Raw genomic sequence first — 9,109 nt, 5'->3', positions numbered from 1 at the left:
CCCCGTGAGATTCGTATCATCGAGATTCCACTGTATATAAATGCCCACTTTTTGCAAACAACGACAGTTTGGAGCCTTCAGGAGGTCTTCGTTCACCAGAAGGCGCGACCGTGTCTGATTTGAAGCGAGTAGCTTGTCGTGCTGCTTCCGCCAGTAGCCCATGTGGACTTTGTCAACACCGAAATGCCTTCCAGCAGCATAATTCCCATGCTCCACGACCTTTGGCTTAAAATCAGCCGTATAGCTAGAAGTACGATCCCATCGCCCAAAGCAAAACACAAGACAGGCAGAAAAGCGGGCTACAGACAACGTTGTCATAGAACGATCGCCTTTAAACATAGAAAAAAACATTGTGCGGATACCATGCACTATGGGAATTGGTGTAAGCGAAGCTTTAATGAGCTGGCAAGACAAAACGATGCATCATGATAAACGAACGCACACTGGATTTAGGCAACGAATATAACATGTAATTGCGATCAGCCACAGTAGCGTACCCGGACAAGGAAAGGTAAGTTTCTTTTAGGAGCAATATTCTCAAGCAATCACTTTCAATGATATATAGGTGGATCACATGAAAATGAAACACCCGGAGTTGTGGACATAGAGTTGTCATAGAGTTGTATAATATCTTGTATGAAGCTGAGTACCATTATGAAGTGTTGATGGTGTCCTTTCTTTCTGATTCAGCTATCCCACCATGAGATGCGATGGCAAGCAACATATCTGAGCACTGTTGTTTTTATTTGATCAACCTTTATACTATCCCTTTCGCAAGATTTCGTGTGACTAGACACCGGATGCATCGAAGCAGGTGGCCAAAAGCATTCTTGACAATGTGCGAAGATAGCGAGCTTGGAAACGCCAGAAACGCTGTCAGCTGTATACACCAATGCGATAGTGCCGAGTTACATGAAACCTCGCGAAAGTGATCATATCCCCCATAATGACAGCTTTTACTCGTCAAGACAGCCAACCATGACTACCACAACCACCACCTCCATGACACGCGAAATCCCTAAGAAGTAGGCAAGAAACGCTTCACTTTAAAAATAGGACCAACATATAGCTCATCGGTTCCCTTGTTTCTAGCTGTGCAGCTGTCTACGTGTTGTTTTGATTGGCTGTCGCACTGGCACCATGGCAGAGAACATTATTGTTCCACTGAGATGCTTTTTGGTGGCATGCACTATCATCATCAGCCAGAGAAAGTGAACTGGGAAACTTCAGCACGGCCGTTCGTTTGCAGGACTGCAGGGGACCGAAGTGGGGGGTGCAATAATTATGCGGGGGGGGGGGAGGGGGGTATTTTGCAGAGCAAAGTTGGAGGTGCGCTCATTATGCGAGTGCTTTCACTGTGCGAGTAAATATGGTGGTACTGTCAGTGCAGAATGGGTAATGTTTGTACTCTTGCTATTTATGTTGCCTGGAAACGCTGCAAGCGTGGCACAGACGCACCACGGCATTTCCTGCACATCACGTTTTTGCTGTAGAAAAATGCACCATGTGGGTCAGCCTTTACAAGCATTTTGTGAGCGATCGGCTGACAACCATTGCCTGTGTGCTCGTAGCTTGCAAGGGAACACAAAGTTTTGCGAGTTCGAAAGAAATCTGTTAATGGAGTCTTGCAATGAAATGCCAACAGCATGCAATTGCATTGTATGCGACATTTTAGGCAATGCGACGGTCCAATGAATAACATGCATGAATTTCAAGAACAAGCAAATTCTCATAATATGACAACTTTCTTTTGCTCAACAAGTTTTGTGTTACTGGACGACCCATTTTGCCAGAAACTGCCTCATAGTGTGCCAACAAACCCTAAGAAAACCAGTGTTAACATCAAAAGACATGACTTCACACTACATCTCAGTGGCAAGTAAAGGTGGATAAAGTGACATCTGTCTGGACAAAAAAAAAAAAAAAAAACTTTCTTCAGACATCATTAATAAAAAAAAAAATTGAATTAAATGCTAGGGATTTTTTTCCCCTAAAACCACCACATGATTATGAGGCACGCCACAGTGGGGGACTTCGGATCAATTTTGACCACCTGGGGTTCTTGAATGTGCACCCAATGCAACGTACAGAAGGGTTCTTGCATTTCGCCCCCATTGAAATGCGGCCGCCATGGCCAGGGATTGAAACCACGACCTTGTGTTTAGCAGAGCAACATTATAGCCACTAAGCCACCACAGTGGGTATCATGAACAAGAGCTTTTCTTCCTAAAACCATATCGTCAACATTTATAGCAATTGTTTTTCTATCGCATCGTGATGTAATTTCAGTGAATTTTCTTCTTTTAGCACAATTTGGCACAAGAAATCCCAGGAGTGCAATTGGCGCAGCTGTCATACCTCTGTGCCAAAATAGGGCAGACTCTCACACAGTTTTACCACAAATAACAAGCTATCTCATGATATAATGTCACAACTTTTCCAGCTCCTTTCACTTTATCTAATGTAACGAAGTAATCTTGCATCGTAGTTTTGGCAAACAAAGGCTTCACAGATTACTTACAGAGGCTGCCAACTTCCACAAGAAGCAGAACGACAATGATAACTGGAACAGGTTCCATGATTTACTCTGCATATCAGCAGAGGCAGACACAGGGGGGCAAAATACACCACCACTCCACCCATTATAAAATACTGTGATGGGGCTTGTGATAGAATTATGGGGTAGTGCTCGAGAAATGTTTCTAGGATGAATTTTGTTGCCATCAGGCATTAATTTGCACTTGATGCTCTGCATCGTTCATGTGGATTTTTTTTCCACCTTCATTGTCCATAATGGTGGTGTCTGTTTTCAAGCTTTTACACATTAACTGCCTTCAAGGGCTCCTTGAGTTTACACTAAAGAAACAGATCGTCATGAAGAAGGCTCCTTGAGTTTACACTAAAGAAACAGATCGTCATGAAGAAGGCCAACCTACCATTTGTGGTAGGTAGCACAGGTGGTCTGCTGACAATGCCATCAGGAACTACAGATGCTGCTAGGTTGCTCAGGGATGAAATAAGTGTTGCCGGTGGTACTGTTTGGGCTGTAAGATAAAATTACAATTTATCAGCGATGCTCACCATTTTTCCATGTGAACAGCCACTGTAAAATCCCAGCATGGTGCAACATGCACAAATGAATTTGATTCATGGGTTTTGACTAGATGTGTGCGAATATTCGAAACTTTTGAATAATGAATCAAATAGTGTTCTATTCACTTTCGTCTTTGAATCAAATAGTCACCATTCCAAAATGCGCATATTTTTCAAATACTTCTTGAATATTTCGAAACGTCAACAAAAGCAGCCAATTAAACATAAAATTGGTGCAAAAGTACAGTAAATTTTCACCCCACGGACATAGTATAGGCACAAAACAGGAGAACTTGCGTAGTGGAGCAGGCTATGTCGCTTAGGTAGCCACACTTTACAGGCTATATACAAAGTGATCATTTCTAAGTTTTATGGAATTTTTAAAGATCGCCTGTGGCATATAGAATAATTCTTCTCCTTGAGCTGGATTATCCGAAGAGGCAGGCATGACTAGCAAAAGAAATCGAATCACATATCCAACTAATTAACAAATATTTGCTAATTAACTTCTTAATTGCTTTACGGCACATATTGCAATTTACAAATTGTAGCCAGTGAGCTTGCAAGACGTATCCACTTGAAATGAATTTCCAGGATGACACTAGTTGCGAGATATTATTTCCCAAAGTGTGGAACGAAATACATGGGTGTTTCATTTACTTTTATGCTTCAATGCATAAAGGAGCATTTTAAAAAGTAAGTGGAACAACAGTGTATTCTTAGGGAAAGTTTGATTGTGCATATCTCCAAACTGGTGTCATTCTGGAAATTCATTCGATGTGGATATGCCTAGCAAACTCACTGGCTACAATTAGTAAATTGCAATATGTGCCATAAAGTAATGATTTCAAAAGATAATTAGTGGATTTTTCGTAATTAGTTGAATACGTGTTTCGATTTCTCGTGCAACTAATAATCCCGTCCAAGGACTACAATTATGTTATCTGCAACAGGCTATTTGTAAAAATTCCATAAAACTTAAAAATGATCACCCGGTATACAGCATTCATTCACACTCTCTGAAGTGTCCTGTGCATGCGAAGAAACTACTTGTTTGCGCCTAACGCTCCATGTGTGCTTCTAATAAACAATGCTTCATAATGTACTATGTAATAAGAGAAACTTGCTAACTTTAAAAGCACTAGGATGTGAACATCGTTTTATGCTAACTGTGATAACTGTTCATTATTCGAAAACTACTAAATATCTGATCCTGGCACTATTCTGGCACTATTCAATTTGGTCTCAAAAAGAACTATTCGCACGCACACAGTTTTGACATCCCAAATCACTAGGGTTATAGGAGACACTAAAGTGTCGGGCTCCAGACTGATTTTGATCATCTGGGATTCTTTAATGTGCACATAAATCTAATACACGAGCATTCTTGCATTTCTCCCCATCAAAATACTGCCACCTTGCCTCGAAATTGAACCCGCTACCTCGTGCCCAACAGCAGAACACTATCATACCTGCAAACTTTCCTGAATTACTCGTAAGTTTACGAATTTGGGCTCGTTTTACGGTTTTACGAAAGTTGTGTCAAATTTTAGGAAAATTTCTGTTCATTAATTCCGTTTGTGAAAATTTTTGCTCTTCCATCTCCGAAGACATCCTCAGAAATGTTCAGACAGTCAAAAGCGTTACTTCGTGCAGGTTTAGCCTGACAAGTCTCTTTACCATATAAAATTTGTAACATCAATGACACTGCCGAAGTCCCTGTTATCTTAAAAACAATGAGCTGCTTGTCAGTTTAATGCTGTTCAAAGTTTGATGCTGATTGTGTGCTGCACCTAAAGGTAAATCACCGTAATAAAATGCATATGTATCCCACAAAAAGTTTGCGCCCAGGCCAAATACAGGGGTGGGACTGCCCAAAGTCATGTAAAATTGCGTTACGGAGCAGCTTGGCGCAGACAAAATTCAATTTTGGAGCAGCTTGGAGCAGAGTAAATTTCATTTTGGAGCAGTTTGGAGCAGGCCAACCTAAATTTTGGAGGAATATTGGAATATGGCAGCGCACTTTAAAACCGCGATGAAACAGAGAATAAACCAGCACAAAGTGCACGGTAGAAGCATGCTTTGTAGCTATAGCATACTAGAATATGGAAGAGTGGGTTAAGCGGCGGCACGGCGCATGTTTTTCTGTAAAGCCGAAAACATAGGTGCAACTACAATCGCACTATATATTCTCGAGCCAACGCTTATGATGATAGTGGGAAATGCACTCAAATTATGCTGTCCAATCGACGCGCTAACATAATTTCTGGGTCACCATTTGTCACCACATGTCCAGAGAGCTGCAATCAACCTTGGGATGGTACAACGTAAAACTATTACAATCTGTCTTTATTGCGATAGCAATAATATGGACACTCCAGGCGCATTTCTGCTGTCATCGTGATGTTTCATATAAAGACCAGGGGCAATAACATTGTCGCCGCGCGCCGTATGCTGTATGTGCGATTGAAAGAGTGCAAGGGTGAGCAGACGATGGCTTCTAAATCTCGCATGCGCAAGGGAGGAAAGCGGGGAGGAAGTGCGCCATCTTCGGTCGCGTGCAAGGCACTGTGGGGGGAGGAGAGGGAGGGGCATTCTCCGACGGCTGCCGCGTATGGCGCTGCAGCGCGAGCCCTATCTTGAAAACGATCTGCGATGGGGACAGAGTGCTAGTGCTCATAGTTTCGTGCACGCTGTGTTTTCGCCGCTTAATTTGCGTTGAAGCAAGAGGCAGCACGAAGGTCAATTCGCTCGCTGCCGCTGCCACGCTTTGTCACTCCAGCGTTTTGACAGCGAGTTTCCGAGGTCAGCGAGTGAGATGTGTTCATGTTTGCTTGCGCACGTGACACCATTTTTGTTAATTTAGTTAGCAAGCAAATGGTTTGCAACTTTATATGGATGATAAAACTACTATCCTTACTTCGTAGAGCTGTTGACTAATTTGCTATATTGCAATCGATGCTTCGCCTTTCGGGCGAAACTGCGACTTTTTATTCCAAATCCGCCATTAGCCCTTCACGAAATGTTAAAATGGCTCAGGCCTTGCCCATATGGGCATAAAAACAGATTGGAATATTTTTACGGTATACTGGCCCTGGGGACAGAGACGCCCGTCCACTGAACCCGCTGCAGCAAGCGCCTCTCTAAAATCTAGTTCGCTTGCAGCGCCCTCAGCTAGGGAGCGCCACGCCGCTCGGCCCCACTCAACCTTAGTCTTAGTACACTCTAAATACAGCCGCCCTTGGCCATTCCGACAGCAGTGACAACAGCTGGGAGTGGCAGCGCGCACGCCGGCCACTTGCCAGATCCGCCAAAAAGTCCAGTGCTATAAGCGTGAAAATCACCGAGAAACTGTGTGGGAGGCGCCATCACGTGGTCTACGGAATATGAACGGACGTATTCTTTTTCGGGGAACAAATCGCCTCGCTGTTCACGGCCACTGTCAGAGCACACATGCCAAAGCGGTTCTGGCGCAGTGTGGCGCAATTTCGGCCAATTCTCTGTGTTTGGCGCAGGAATCTGCGTTTGGTATCAAAATGGCGCAATTGGCGCAGGAGTCCCACCCCTGCAAATATAAATAAAGTCAAAATCCTGGAGGTCACATCTAGCTGCGCCAGCCTGTGCAGCGTGCCGCATCGAGAGAGCGAAGTGGAAGCACTGGTTTACTGCACACCGCACGCAAGCAGCACCATCGATAGGTGGCATGGCACAGCCAGGCGTGGCCTCCTAGGTTGCAGGTACGCCTAGCTTCGCCAGCTATGCACTGCAGCAAGAGAGAAGTGCGATAATGAGCCGATGCTTGTGCGCAGCCCCTGTGCACGCGGGATTAAGACCACTGTTGCTCGACAGCGTATTCGACAAAAAAATTTTTAATTGCCGCGCAAATGAGTGCGAACCTGGCAGGAAGCAATACATTTGCTGCGCAACAGTCACTATTTTTTGGTTTCGGAGATGAATTTAGTTCATTATATCTATTGGCAGGACACTTTTACTTCGTTAAAGCTAGGTTTTAAATACATGGATCTCTATGGGGATTTCAAGGAGAATTGCATTTACTTTGTTATATCCTGTTTTGTTATAACAAGATTCGACTGCAACACCCAATTTTTGCTGCCCAAATGTTAAACATAAAACTCAAAAACAAAGGGCTTCAGTTACGATTTGCCATAGAGGGTGACTCCAGATTAATCTCAACTATCCACCTTTAACGTACACCCAAAGCACTGTATATAAGCGTTTTTATATTTTACGCCAATCAGAATGCAACTGCCGTGGCCGGGAACCGAACCCATGAAGTCATGCTCAGTGTCATGCTACTGTGGTAGGTAGGAAACCTTCATCACTTAGCAAAAATTGGTCGCAAACCAATAGCATTTGCTGCCTGCATTTGTCCCCGTCTCTCTCAAACAATGGACGACTTTCCAACCGTTTTTCTTTTTTTTTTTTTTCACTGCTCACTTTTGTCTCCTAGCATGAACATGCCCACACTGCAAAAAAAAAAAACAAAAAAAAAACAAGAAACTTCAAAGCACCGGGTCACTTTTTGTAAGAAGTTGTAGGTGACAGTAGAAAAATATGCCGCAACCATAATTCAGGTTTTAAATGCAGACCTAGCAGGAATCAAAAGTAGCCGCACCAGGTAGCTTGTTTGAAGCTAGTCCTACAATTATTTTCTCACCCCCGAGAAGCTTGGTGCTACATAGCTGCAGCAGAATGTTGCCCACATGCAGCCAAATTAGAAATTAAATAAGTGCAAGTAATCAAGATAAAAATAAAGAAAAAAAACATTACTATGAAACAGGAAAGCCTACGAGTGACAGCATGAATCTGGGGACGTATTCTTTGACGATCACTTTCATGTGACGCAGTGCTCAACCAGCCAATCAGCTCATCCGGTTTTGCTCACTCAGCCAATAAGCGCACACTGAAAGTGATATCGCTGAAAGCAATCGTCCGAGAATACGTCCCTTGGTCACTTTTGAACTTAATGACGTAGATTGCAAGTAAAAGGAGCCCACAATTGATTCACATAGATGCTTTCTACATCGGCAAGGTATAGATAATATTCAGGCAATCTACAGTAGACCTTTCCGTAGACAAGAGCTTGGCCTCTAGTGTATCACAGGAAATGCTGCAACAAAAACACTGAGCTACATAGTTAAATTATTCTTTGGGTACTTTAGCAGCTCAAGTAACATACCTAACAGACTACAAAAGGTCAATAAAACTGCTCGAACTGCCTCGGTCTATTTCTTGTCCATGCTGCTTTGTTGTAAAGGAATGCCATTAAGAGGTACTTTCCACAATCATTTCTTTCTTGTATATTGTTTGGACTCACATGCAGATGTTGGAGCTGAAAGGTCAAGGCCACCCAGAAGGTCAAGCAGGTCACTACTACCACTGCTTCCGGCAGGTGGAGGGTTGCTAGTCTCAAAAGCTGTCGTCCCTACGTCCAATACATCACCTTCACTCCTTGATGCCGTTGGGGGTAGGCTTGCAGCTTCCACAGGTGATGCCATACCTCCCAGGAGATCCAGCAACGCACTCTGAGAAACAGAAGCCATATTAAGCATCATCGCTTCTTGGGATTTATCAGACAGTATCGCAACAGCCAACAGCTAGTCAACAGCAACAACAACAATGTATTCCGGCAATAAGTTACACAGCCATAAACAAAGAATCAATGTGTGCAATGGCCCTATATATTGTAATCAATGGTGATGAAATGGCCCACAAAATAAGAAACCCACATAGGAATGAAGTACAGTAGAGACCACTTATAACGTAACCGCTTATAGTGCAGGACCGGATATAGTACGGTCTTTTCAGACTCCCGTTAATTTTCCCATAGCACTCCATGTACAGTTAAACCTGCTTATAACGAAGTTTTTCTATTCCCCGCCATTACTCCATAGAAGCACATGTATTTGAGACCTCTACGTAACTACGGTAAGTGGCAGCGGGAGACCCCCTCGATATAACGAATTTTCCCCTCCGACAACCTAGAGATTTCGCC

The sequence above is a fragment of the Dermacentor silvarum genome, unplaced genomic scaffold (assembly GCF_013339745.2).
Source record: "Dermacentor silvarum isolate Dsil-2018 unplaced genomic scaffold, BIME_Dsil_1.4 Seq892, whole genome shotgun sequence".
NCBI lineage: Eukaryota > Metazoa > Arthropoda > Arachnida > Ixodida > Ixodidae > Dermacentor > Dermacentor silvarum.
Note: the sequence above shows the minus strand (reverse complement) of the source record.